General features: G+C 37.2%; 1 protein-coding gene across 6 annotated transcripts in view; it reads left to right on the top strand.

Annotated features, from left to right (window-relative positions):
* ZNF644 (zinc finger protein 644) overlaps nucleotides 1-12,196 on the top strand; it is a 102,444-nt gene that overhangs the window by 61,060 nt on the left and 29,188 nt on the right. For 5 of the 6 annotated variants that reach the window (XM_019501585.1, XM_019501587.1, XM_019501583.1 and 2 more), the window contains one exon: nucleotides 9,808-9,880. The gene's annotated coding sequence lies outside the window, so the exon portion shown is untranslated. Of the gene's footprint in view, nucleotides 1-3,611; nucleotides 3,679-9,807; nucleotides 9,881-12,196 lie in introns of all 6 variants that reach the window. The other variant, XM_019501586.1, reaches the window with a different exon arrangement.

Raw genomic sequence — 12,196 nt, 5'->3', positions numbered from 1 at the left:
CCCCCCCCCCCCCCCCCCCCCAAAGAGTAAAAATAAAAGAGGAAAAACATTTTGCAGGAAGCAAGTACGTTCTCTTCTTACATTATCTCAGAAGTCTGTATGGGTTAGTGCCTTGTGCTTTTATGCTTCTTTGAAATGTGATATTTTCCTGACCTAAAAAGGAATTAATCCAGCATGTTAGTGAAATTTACAGTCTGGAAAATAAGACTTAGAATATTAGAACTATTAATAGAAAATGAGATGGTAAGGAAAATCCAAAAGTGTTCAGTGAGAGAACCTGGAAAAGTAATGGGACAGAATAAGGGACAGCAAATTATCACTATTACCACATAGAGAAATATTGTCCGTTTTTTACATGCACCAGCAATGTAGTGTTGCGTGAATCATCATGTGTTTGATTTTGGTGGTTGAGGTAGCTGAATCTGGTGGTAGCATGAAATGGAAACATCTAGTAAAACTTTCTAGTGCATATATTGAAGTAAGGTTTTAGGGGGACCTCTTTTAGTGACACTTGGACCAGTTGTATATTTTGGCCTGTCGCAGCTGCAGCAACACTCCAACCCTACTAGTGCATGTATTTGTAAATGTTGAAAATGGGATGAAAATACCTTCTTTCCTTTACCCCCGCCCCTAACAGAAGTATTTCTTCAGCGTAGTACAGGGGTTGGCAACCAAAAGCCCATAGCCATTTTATCTGGCCCATGGATGTGACACTTCGGCGGCATTTGGTGGTTGGGCACTTCTGCAGCAGTCACTTCCCTGTGCTGCTGTAGGGAGAAGCACTGGTAGTGGCCGGGTTCTAGTGCCCACCCATCCATTTCCTGAACTGGGTTACTGGCCTGCAGCTAAAAAGGTTGCCAGTTTCTGGTGTAGAGTAATATGAGAGACAAATATGTTGGAGCCTATTTTTTTTTTTTTTTCCCCCCTGTGGGACTGACCAAATGTCACAGCCATCTTCAGAGACACGTCATTGAAGAATAGACCAGAATGCAAAAACAGTATCAGCATTTTATTTTAAAAATTGTTTGTTTTTTTTTAAGTATTTGCATTTCATTAAGTCACTTATAGACAAAATACTTATGTCTATCACATATTGTAACCAGCAACCACACAGGACTTACCTGAATGTTGATATATACAATACAAGTGCTACCAACCCCCATAATCCTCACCAGCGTATTTTTCATCTACACTTCCAGGCAGATCCTTGTCAGTTTTTACCATCATGGTTCATCTGTGGTTCCATAATCAATTAAACTACCAAGTAAAAGAGCTGTGTGATTTGGTAATTCATTGACTGCTGCTGTTCATGTGGTTGCCGAAATATACCTCTACCCATTGTCTTCAGATTTTTTTGGCTTTCTGACCCAAGACAGAAGAAGAAAACATGTTGTTTTGAAGAACGCAGCAGACAGATTTGGATGAGAAAATTAAAAAAGCTTACATCTCAGCTGTGGAACAGGCCAGGAGGAGATGCTACTTTTCCATGTTATTAAGCATTGCATAGTACCATGATGAACTGTTCTAGAACAAATTGCTTTGTTCCTGGACACTCTGTGCATAAAACCTTGCTGTGCATCTTGACAGCAGCACTGTTTCCTGGATGGTTCAGTGTCTGGTAAAACTCATTTCTTGGATGCAGAATAGCTGAGTAGAACCGGTCTAAGAGAGATTTGGTGGGAGATGTGTTCTTTGGATCCTTCAGAATTCCAGATTGTCACTTGATAACCAGATACCCCTATAGCTAGGAAGAAACACCTTATTCTACTTAGGACATGCTATCCCTTGGTTTCAGATTCAGTAGACTACTTTTTCCCCAAATCAATGCAGGGATAAATTGGCTCCTGCAAGGGTGTGGTAGATGAAAAAAGGAAGAGTGGACTGGGTACTGAAAACCTGAACCATGCCAAACTTGCTTTAGAATTTGCAGGGGGTAGAGGGCCAGAGGTAAAATTTTGAGAGAGATTTAAATTTTAAGCATGGTTAGTCAAGGAATGGCTTCTGTAACCAGTCACAGATAGAGACAGGAAAATACTTCCAGGATAGTTTGTTTTTACCTCTAATTAATCAATCTCCCCATGGTAATAGAGCCCCCTTAATTTTAAGAAAAAAGATCTTGCATTCAAGGAATGCATAAAACAAAGACTGAAACAGAAGATAGTGTATCAACTGTGATACTTGATATCTGTGTTTTAGCATGCTCTTTAGTTATTTTCTGACACCCAAAAGAATCAGAAGTCTTAAGGTTACAGATGACTACAATGAGTAGGATGTCAGAGTAAGTAATGGTCAATGGTAAAAGATGCAGAATAAGAATGATTTAAATGATTACATAACTGCTTGGAGAACGATGTTTATGCTCAGGTTTTCAGTCTTGCTTGGCTGGACATCTGACAAAGACCCACGTGTAAGAACCAAGTATCAGGTTGGTTTTAGTTAAAAGAATTTGAGAGTGCTGACTGATAGGGGGAAATACTCTTTGTAAATGTCTCCTGGAAAATAACACTTTATTCAGATTTAATAAAAATACTTTTCAGAAAATAAAAAGCTGATAAATTAGATTTAAGTTGAATATAAATTAAATAAAGTTGTATAACAGTAACTCTGAATTGAGTATGACGTCTCTGTTGTACCAACCAATCCAAATATAACTTTATTGAGAAAATAACTAACATATAAATGGGAAAAACTTATTGAAATAGGTTTTTTTTAATTAAGGCATTCCACTTGGTGATTTATATAATCTAAAATGAAATCCATTCATACTGACTTTGTTTTAGAACTAGAAAAATGGAATTAAAATATGTATCCCTCTGCACCACTTCCCAAGTGTGCCCAGCTTTTCTGCACCTTACCTGTCCTGTCCTGTTCTGAATGTTACTTTGTACTTTCTTTTCCAAGGAGGTATCTTATTTGCAAAACTTGAGTTCTTTTTTTCACTCTGTTATGCTACTTATCAGTTTCCTGACAAATTTCACAAAATCCAATTCCCATCAGTAATTTTTCCCCTTAAAAAGCAAAAAACAAAACAAAACCCCAAAACAAAAAAACCCTTCGTATCAGAAGTGTATATTGCATATAACATATGGCAGTGCATTCTGTAAACTATGAATGTGACTTTTAAATTATTGAAATTTATACTGAACGGATGTCTCTCCAATAGTAAATTAAACTCTAAAATTGAGTACGTAATAAGCAAAAGCTTGTTAACAGTTTTAATGAGTGTTGAATCGCAGCTAGAGGAAACTGCTGGTTATTTGCCACTACAAAAATATATTCATTTTAAAGACTGTCATGTGACAAAGGTGCATACTAAACAAGATTTAGCTCAGTCAAACAAATTTCCTGTTTCTAGAGTTTCACTGTTCTAAACAGTGATAATGCTATATTGTTGATCAGAACTAGGGTTCTCCCACCTTTTTATAAACGGTTTGATTTTCTTAAAGGGAGACGTACAATACATAACTAAAAAAAGAATTTCTCTATTTTATAGTAGAATTTCTGAAGGCTGATGCTGTTAAGCTCTTGCTAGAGCAGAGTTAAATGATTTGTACCTAATGTTAAAAAGCCACTTTATCCATGCCTTAACTTCTAGGTTTTTCTTTATTAAGGCATTTACATCAGATGAAGTAATTAGAGCTGAAATATCCACCAGTTTGTTCTCCAGACTTGCCAATGGTGAGCATTCAAAAGTTGACATTGCCTTGCAGTTCAGGTATTGGGGCTTTAAGAAAAATGTTAGATATTAAAAGGCTTGTGAAGTGGCAGTGCTGGCTGTTTTATTATTCATGTATTAATAAAGAGCCAAATATTCTCCCCTCCCCACGCTGGTTTTAAGGCTTCTAAAGACAGTGACTTTTTCCTAACCTTAAGTGTTTCAAGATAAACATGCTCTCTTTCAAATGTATGTGGTCTGAAAAAATGCAAGCTAAACTCCACTTGCATTGGTTTACTGGGTGCATATGATTCTTGGAAAATCAGTAATTTGACTGTTATCTTCCAGTTCTTTGGAAGAATTTTTTTTCTTTCATTTTTCTTTCTTTTAAACACCATTTTTTAGAAAGGATTCCTTGTTGGCAGTCTCATTAGAATGGCCCAAAACTACACACATGTGGAGGTGGAACTACCTTACAATCTAGTATGGAAGAAAATTGCAGAAAACTGTGGGGGCTTAGGAAAGCTTGTACTGCTTTAACCTAGGCTGCCACATTTCTCTGGCTAAACAGGACTTCAGATGGACATCTTTTTGCAAGATGCAGAACTTCTTAGGGTGGTATCTTTTATAGGACCAACTACATAGTTTAAGTCTAACAAAGAGCATCTCGCATTCAAAAGCTTGTCTGACTCTCTATCACAGCTATGCAGTTGGTCCAATAAAAGATATCATCCTAAGAAGTCTTTCCCTCACATAATTCCTAGACCATCATGGCTATAACATCACTTGCTAAAGAGATCATCATCCCTAGCTATTAGGGCTGTGGTACAATCCCAGTTTTGAAAATATTATTTATTTTTGTATTTAAATATTGTAACTTCATTGTGATATATACTTTTTATTTAGACAAAGGTTTGTGTGACTCTTTAGTCATCTAACTTTTGTTGCTTCCAAAAATAGTGTGGCATTCCTTGCTCCCTCGTTGTAAGGTAAATTAATCTCAAGTCTGGTCTAAAATGAATCTGCCAGCCTTTCAGAGTTTAATGAATGGTAAAAATTGTACTGTCAATCCTTCCTGATCAGAGAGCAGCTTTTCCCACCCAGATACGCCAGAAGGAACTGTAAGAGAGTCTATCCAATTCTGGCTTGTTGCTCACTATAATTTCTTTTAGAAGTTGTGGAGATTGTGAAAAAATAATTCTGTAAAATTTGCAAAGTGGTAAAATCGATAGCAATGGGTGCCATGACTTCTAGTTTCCTGAGTTAAAGCTCCTAAAACTCATGACAGTGCATCAGCGTAGTATACTGCAGGTATTACAAACCCTTTCTAATATGGATCATTTATTCTCTAAAACGGGAATTAGAGAATATCTAACCAGCTGTCAAAGACTTCAGATGTCTGGCTGTCAGGTATAACAGCCATACATTATAGTTGCTTTAAGAACTTATTTTAAAAAGCAAAAATTCAGACTGCAGTTAGGCTGGGACACACATGCATCTTGCATGATCCTATATAATGTGCCTAAAGGGTGTCAATAACCAGTAACGCCAACCATTTATTCAAGTTGAGAAGAATCGTATAACACAATTCCACGTCACTTTAAAAAACAAAAACAAAAAACACAGATTGGGAGTTACTGGAATTTTTTAATTTGTGGATTTCTGAATAATACAATCCAACAGAGAATGGAAATGGTATAATCCATGGGTCCACAAGCATGGAAGCACACATTCAATAGCTTCTAGTCTGCAAGCACATGTAGAAAAGGGGAGAAATAGAAAGTGAACCACTGATTGCCCATAATGAAAGGCTTTACAGTTACATTTTCATCTGAGGTATGGGTCACAATTGCTTTACAGAGCAGAGAGCCAGACCTGTTTAAATATATTATTTTCAGAGGGACAAGTTGAACCTTATAAACCCCAGCAAGGAATTTTTGTGTCATCCAACTGAATCATTTGTTATTACAGACATCCAAATGATATAACCTTATTCATAACTTTTTCAAACTCTGTCTTCATTAATTGTTTTCTGCCACTGATCATGTTGGAAGTCTGTTCTAGTAAGTCCATGTTAATAAAAGCATAAAGCATGACTTACATTACTACAGAATTGACCTTCAGCTTTCTTGCTGCCTCAGATTTAGTTGGGGAAGGGTACATCAGGTACTGAAAGAAAACATAACATCTTCTAAAATAATCAACTTAAAACTGTGCATCTTTTGTTTCTCTTCCTTTTTCTCCTGCATTTCATTGTTTCTGTCACTTCTGTTTCATGCTCTTAATGATTTTGCTTTTTGCGATTCCTTCAACTCTGCTTCCTCCCATCAGAACTTCTTTGTATGGTTTTTGTGGAGAGGAGTTAGGGAGCAGTTTCCAAGCTATCCAGGGACATTGTTCTGTTCCTTCATCACTATTTCTTGCATCACCCCTCCACCATTTTTTCTACTTAGTAGTCATCTTTTTCCCTCTTCACCTAATTGTACTTGTCCCATTAGCCTGTCCACAATTGTGTCTGATTCTAAGATCAGAGAACCACCAGTGGCAGGATATATTTACACTGCAGTCACAGAAGAGACTGCAGTGGAATGAATGTACCTAAGCTAGCTTTAAGTGAGCTAGTTTGAGTACTGGAACAGTCTAGGCATGGCAGCACAGTGCTCAGCCCAAGCTGTAATAAAATTAAGTCTCTGTACATGTTGGCTTGAAGTATTTGTACCACTTGTTGATGAAGTGCCCATTTTAATCTTTACAGGGTTTCAGAAAGCAAAGCTTAAGACTTTGCTAATTGCATTTAATGCTTGTCACTTCAGGATGTATGCTTTTAGCGCATGGAAGTTTGCATTAGTAGCTTTCACATGAAAATTGACACGTGTGTGTAGAAAAGCACTTTTTACTTCTCACAGATCTGGTTATGTTCTAATACGCTAACTTTCAGTTCCAGGACACTTTGTAAGCTCCAGTAAAACAAGGATTTTTATAACAAACTGATAAGCTTGTAACTAACTGCAGTAGTAGGTGACAGTATAATACATTTAACTCTGTAGTATAGTTTTAATGAAGTAGCATTGAATGAGGGTATTATTATAATTTGGTGTGTGATTGTATTGCATAGCAAAGGTTGTCATTATGGAGTAAGTATTCAAGAAATATTAACCTACTTGTAATAAATACAATTAATAATGTACATAAAAGAATGAAATTAAGTACATTTTCTATCAAAAAGAATTATTAATGAACAGAAAGTGGACAGCATATATTAGATGCCACCTTCCTGTCATCAAATCTGAATTACTGAGTGACCTAGGAAGCTTGCTCAGAGGGATTACAGAATAATTATGTTAATATGCAATTATCACCTCATTTCTTCTGTAGTAACCTCAAGATGTAGTGTAGTAAGGGTGTTATAGCAAGTGCTGATAGTTTGCAAAAATACTGATGTTTGAGATTTTTAAGACAATAAGATTAGCTTGAGGCATTTAAGTGATGATCTGTCATCTTGAAGACAGATCTGACCTTTTGCACTTTTTAATGCTTCTAGTGTCTGGCTACAGGCAGTTGTAGCTGTAAAACTCATTATGGTTTTCTAAAAAATGAATATTTTATTTTTAAAAATAACAGTTACTTTTGTAAATCCACTTATAAATGAAGTTGTGAGGGGGAAGGGTGTTCAGTAATTGGGCATGTTCTACTCTTGGCTGTGCTGGTGTGAATGTGGAGTAATTACAATATAATTGGTTGCGTCTATAAATCTAGACTAACAGTAACTGCGGTAAGGTTATTCGAGATTTAAAGCTGGAGTAACTGAGCAGAATATGACACAGTGTTTAAATAATATCACAACCATTGTGAGCCTGATTTGACAATGAATACAGCTGTGAAACCTTTTCAAGATGGGTTTGTATCGGTTTGGTTTTATATAGTGCCTTCCATAATTTTGGCACTATTGCAGTATCAATGATCTTTCATGCAAGATTTTAGTCAGGAGATGTCTTTTTATTTGAAATTGGCTCCACTGTCTTGCTTAGAAAAATGCAGATAATGCTTAGTATGACACAAAATTCAATATGTGCTACTTTCAGCATTTATAAATCTCTTTAAATCCTTTGGTGTTTAAGTGGCTGATAAGCAAGTACAGTAAATATAAGTAACTTCTGTGTTATATGATACCAAATGAGTATCCCCTTAAGCACATTCAGATCTCAGTTTAAAACTGCATTAAACTCTTTCAACCTAGTGTATCATTCAGGCGTAAATTTCCAGGTATCAGAGTAAGCGATTGTATGTCTAATACTTAAGCACACGCCAAGAGGGTTAAGTATTGATTTCAGTCTTGAATCTAGGAAAAGAATGCCTAAAATTGTAAGTAAACTTAGTTACACCTTTGGATAGCTCTAATACCAGCTGTTACACATGGCTGTTACCTTATTATGTACTGTGATAGCTGTAGGTTAGTAAACTACAGCTTGTCTGTTTAATAGCTGGGAAATTGCTGAAACTAGCTTAAAATAAAATTATTAAAATATTAAACCTGATGTTATAATAAAGATCTTGGGCCTGCTGAAGTCTATGGAATGACCCATGTTGAGACGAGAATCTTTTGATTAGGTGATCTGACTGTTTCTTAAGCTTCATAAATAGGTAATACCTGAAGAAGTTTATGAAAAATAAAAACAGCTGGTATGATTTAATTGTCTAATTATTTGCCATAAGACTGATGTAAATTTCTGACTGGAGGCACTTGGGCGATTTAATAATTATTAAAACTTATAGAAAATGAAAAAATTAAAGTGCTAAATTCTTTATATGTTTACAGCTGTGTGTATGCAACAACATCGTTTTGTAGCTTCATCATGTAAACTTGTGGAAAGTTTTCATGAAATCATTCTGATAATGAGGATTGCAATCTCCAAGCAGGCATGATATTCTCGGTTTGTCACCCTGCTGTTCAGGGGGTACCAATGAAGTTGCTTTAAATGGGAAGCGTCTGTTCTTTCTCTGAACCCCTAACACCATAACAGATGGGTGGAACATGGAAGGTTTTACCTCAGAGGTGGTAACAGTGAAGCCACTCATTAACACTGAATTTACCACTTCGTTAGCAACGTTGCTTCCTGTTGAGAAAAGCTAATATAGGCTCTCAAATTGACTGAGCATATATTTGTCTACCTCTGTGAATATAATAAGATGAAGTAAATACAAATCTTTCAAGGATAATTAATTTTTAAAAATTAAAAACATTAAACTCTATTTCTGAACTATTGAATACCCAGCTACTATTGAAAATTTAATGTGTTTTGCTAATTTGGTTAGATCTGATAGAAAAAGAGTTGTACATCCTCCAACTTGCTCTTCTTTTAACTGACATTTGCACTACTGCTTTTTAGCAAATGTTTGTGCTGCCCATTTTTAACTTGTGTATGGGATGTAAAGACACCTGCTGGGTGCTGCATTATCACCATTTTAGGGTGATAACATTGAATATGATCTTATTGGAAGTCTATCTTTATTACCATGGAAATTTGCCAATCTCAAAGCTGCAGAGATCTTTAGAAATTACAGATTGGAAAGATTAAAAATTAATTATTTTGTTTAGTTCATAGGCTTGCATAAGAATACAGTGAACTCAGTTTAACTATATTTGTTTTGCTTTGTTCAATGGCTTTTTTTAACATACTATATATATTTGTCTGCTAATTGAGATGATTGTTGCCATAATTTTAAGTGGGGGGTTTTCTGTGTCATTCTGCTGCTGCTGGAAAGTTTTTTTCATTATATTATCACTTCATAGTCTGTAGTCCCACTTAGTTTCTATGTGGTTGTACAGAATAAATGCTGGGAATGTTAAATAGTAATGTGGTTTGTTTGTATTTTTTAACAGAAGGTTGAGGGGGGGTAAAAAAAAGTCGGTTGATAAGTCTGTGCTTTGCTGTCCTTATAAACTTGTGCCAATATGCGGTAAGTAGGGATGGAGCTGAATTTGCATGAGACTGAATTTTCATGAGGCAAGGCATTTGTGCCAGCTCGTATTGGAAGGGATATGGAATATATCTTAAAAGTGAACTGTAAAGGATAGAATAGACATGTTGGGTTTATTTTACCACTTTATGATGTATAAAGGTTAAAGTATTTTTTTAACTTTTTTCCTTTAGGTAACAGGGATGTCAAGTGTGGCTTTCCTTGTTTTTAGTGAAGGACCATTGGGAAGAGCCATGGATGTTCACTGTGAGTTCTAACACCTTAATAGAAGGAGTGTAGATAATGACTCTTTAGCAGGTGTTTTATTCAAAATGTTAATTACTAAATTTAGGTTAAAATTTAAAGCTCAAACGTGACTTGGTGTCTCTTTCTGGGTATATATCATTTGAGGGGTAAGCTGGTGTGCCACAAACACACAGTATTTGTTCTGCAGTGACTCCTGAGTGTGTTTGTCTAAGGAAACTAGTGCTTGTTGGTGCATTTTACAGTGCACTTGCTTCCTTTCCTGAGTCCCACATGTATGCTCTCAGTGCATACTAAAAGGGAGTTTAATCCACTTTTGTTTACTGTGCTGTAAAGGTATTATACATGTAGAATTAGAGCTGAGTAGCTAGAATGCTGCAAGCCAGTGGTTCTCAACCTTTTGCACCTTGCATCCCACCAACCGTTTTGTCAAAAAACCCTGGTCCCACCATGATAAAAAGAAAATTCCACTTTTTCCCAGAAGTATATTTTTATGTTTATATGCATTTTAGTATTATGTTAATCATTAATGGAAATTTTCAAATGAGTTGAAGTCCCACCTACATGACCTTTGTGTCTCACCAGTGGTTGAGAAACTCTGGTGTAAGTTAACATCCTAGCCGACTGAGCAGTAACTTCCCTGTGGAAAAACAATCCCTCTCTACACACTAAGAATGTCTGTTAAGTGGGACTTAATGCAGAGCAGTTGAGTGCTGTAAATTCACACCTTAGCTTATTGTGCACTGACTGGCATCTGCAGACAAGCCTTTAATGTGTATCAAGTTCAAAGTAACTTATTCCAGTGTGTAAACAGAGTAAGAACCTCTTATACAAGTACACTGTTAAAACACTAAAGGTCAGGTCCAATGCTGCTTATTCAACATTTATGAGTCAAAATGTGATCTTATTCCATTCTGCTTGAGTCCCTCATATATAACATAACTTAATTTCAATCACAAATTACACCTCTTTCTTCACACCATTCACTTTGTGCTGTCTACTTTTTAGGGACTTGAACAAGAGGGAATAGGATTGCATTAGACATCTTGGGTGCCTGTACATATGCTTTGATGCATTCTAATTGGAACACTCTAGCATTGCTGCAGTATCACATGTATAAGACCCAGCAGGTTTAAAAATGGCCGCTGGGGCACATTAACTAAAACTCACTGAATGAGGTTTAGTTAAAATGTCCCACAGTCATTTTTAAAAACACAGGGGCTTAGTACACGTGACACTGTGGAGTTTAAATTAGAGTAGTTATGCAGGATGCACTCTAATTAAAATGCCCTCCCACATCTACCCCCAGGCGTGTATAGGCACCCGTTAGTACCACTTGAGTAGTTTGGATCTGACTTATAAGTGACCTCACCAGGGCTTAGTGTGAAATAATTCACACACTGTGAACTTGTGCCCTGGCTTTACTTCACATTTAACTTCCCCATGTAGATAACCCCTAATTAACTTTTTCTCTCTCTTTTTAAATGGTTTTACTTTGACAACCCAAGAAGAGAGGAAAAAAACTTATCTGGCCCACAGCTGAGTGGTGCATGGCTGGTTCATGGTTTGGATCTGGAGCGCAGGGCCTCTGGGCCAGACCTGGTTTGTGGTCACTTGTCACCTAGAAATTTTGGTGGTGCTAATTATTGCAGCTCCCAGAACCACGGCAGCCACTGTTTGTCCCACCATTAAATTTCCAGCCTGTGGGCCACCCCACAAGCCATCTGACAGGGCTTCACGCTTTGGATCCAGAATGCAAGTGAGATATTTTGTGGTAAGATGACTGGCAGCTGCCATAGCTCTGAGGGCCAAAGCCATTAATGTGGTCTTTCAGGCCACCATATATGTCCTAAGAGAGAAATAAAGGGCAGAAGCAATTCTCTTCTTCTTTTTTCTTACAAGACATCTTTAAATTCAGTAACTGATTCTAGTACACAGGCTTGCTTTTATGGTTACTGTGATATGGCCTAAATAGGGGTGCACCAATACATCTGTCCGATATTGGATTGGCATAGATATAAAGAAAATTGGCTGTATCGGAAATCTGCTTGATATGGCTAATAAATGGCCCATGCACATGTACAGCCTTAGCACACCATGTAGGCAGTGAGGAGCACAGCCTGGCAGGTTGGGGATCTGTACGCATCTGATAAATCTGTTGTGGTGGAAGGGGAAGGAAGGGGTGTTGGGGGGGGGGCAGATCAAGGCTCCTGTGGTGAGGGAGGGAGTAGGGCTGGGTCTGGGGCAGAGGCTGGGGTAGGTGCTGCACAGGTGGGGTGGGGCATGGGACAAAGCTGCGGCGTACACCCTGGGGGGGGG

Source organism: Gavialis gangeticus, unplaced genomic scaffold, assembly GCF_001723915.1.
Source record: "Gavialis gangeticus isolate Ggan-Ray unplaced genomic scaffold, GavGan_comp1, whole genome shotgun sequence".
Classification (NCBI taxonomy): Eukaryota; Metazoa; Chordata; order Crocodylia; family Gavialidae; genus Gavialis; species Gavialis gangeticus.
This window is presented reverse-complemented; position numbering and strand designations above follow the sequence as displayed.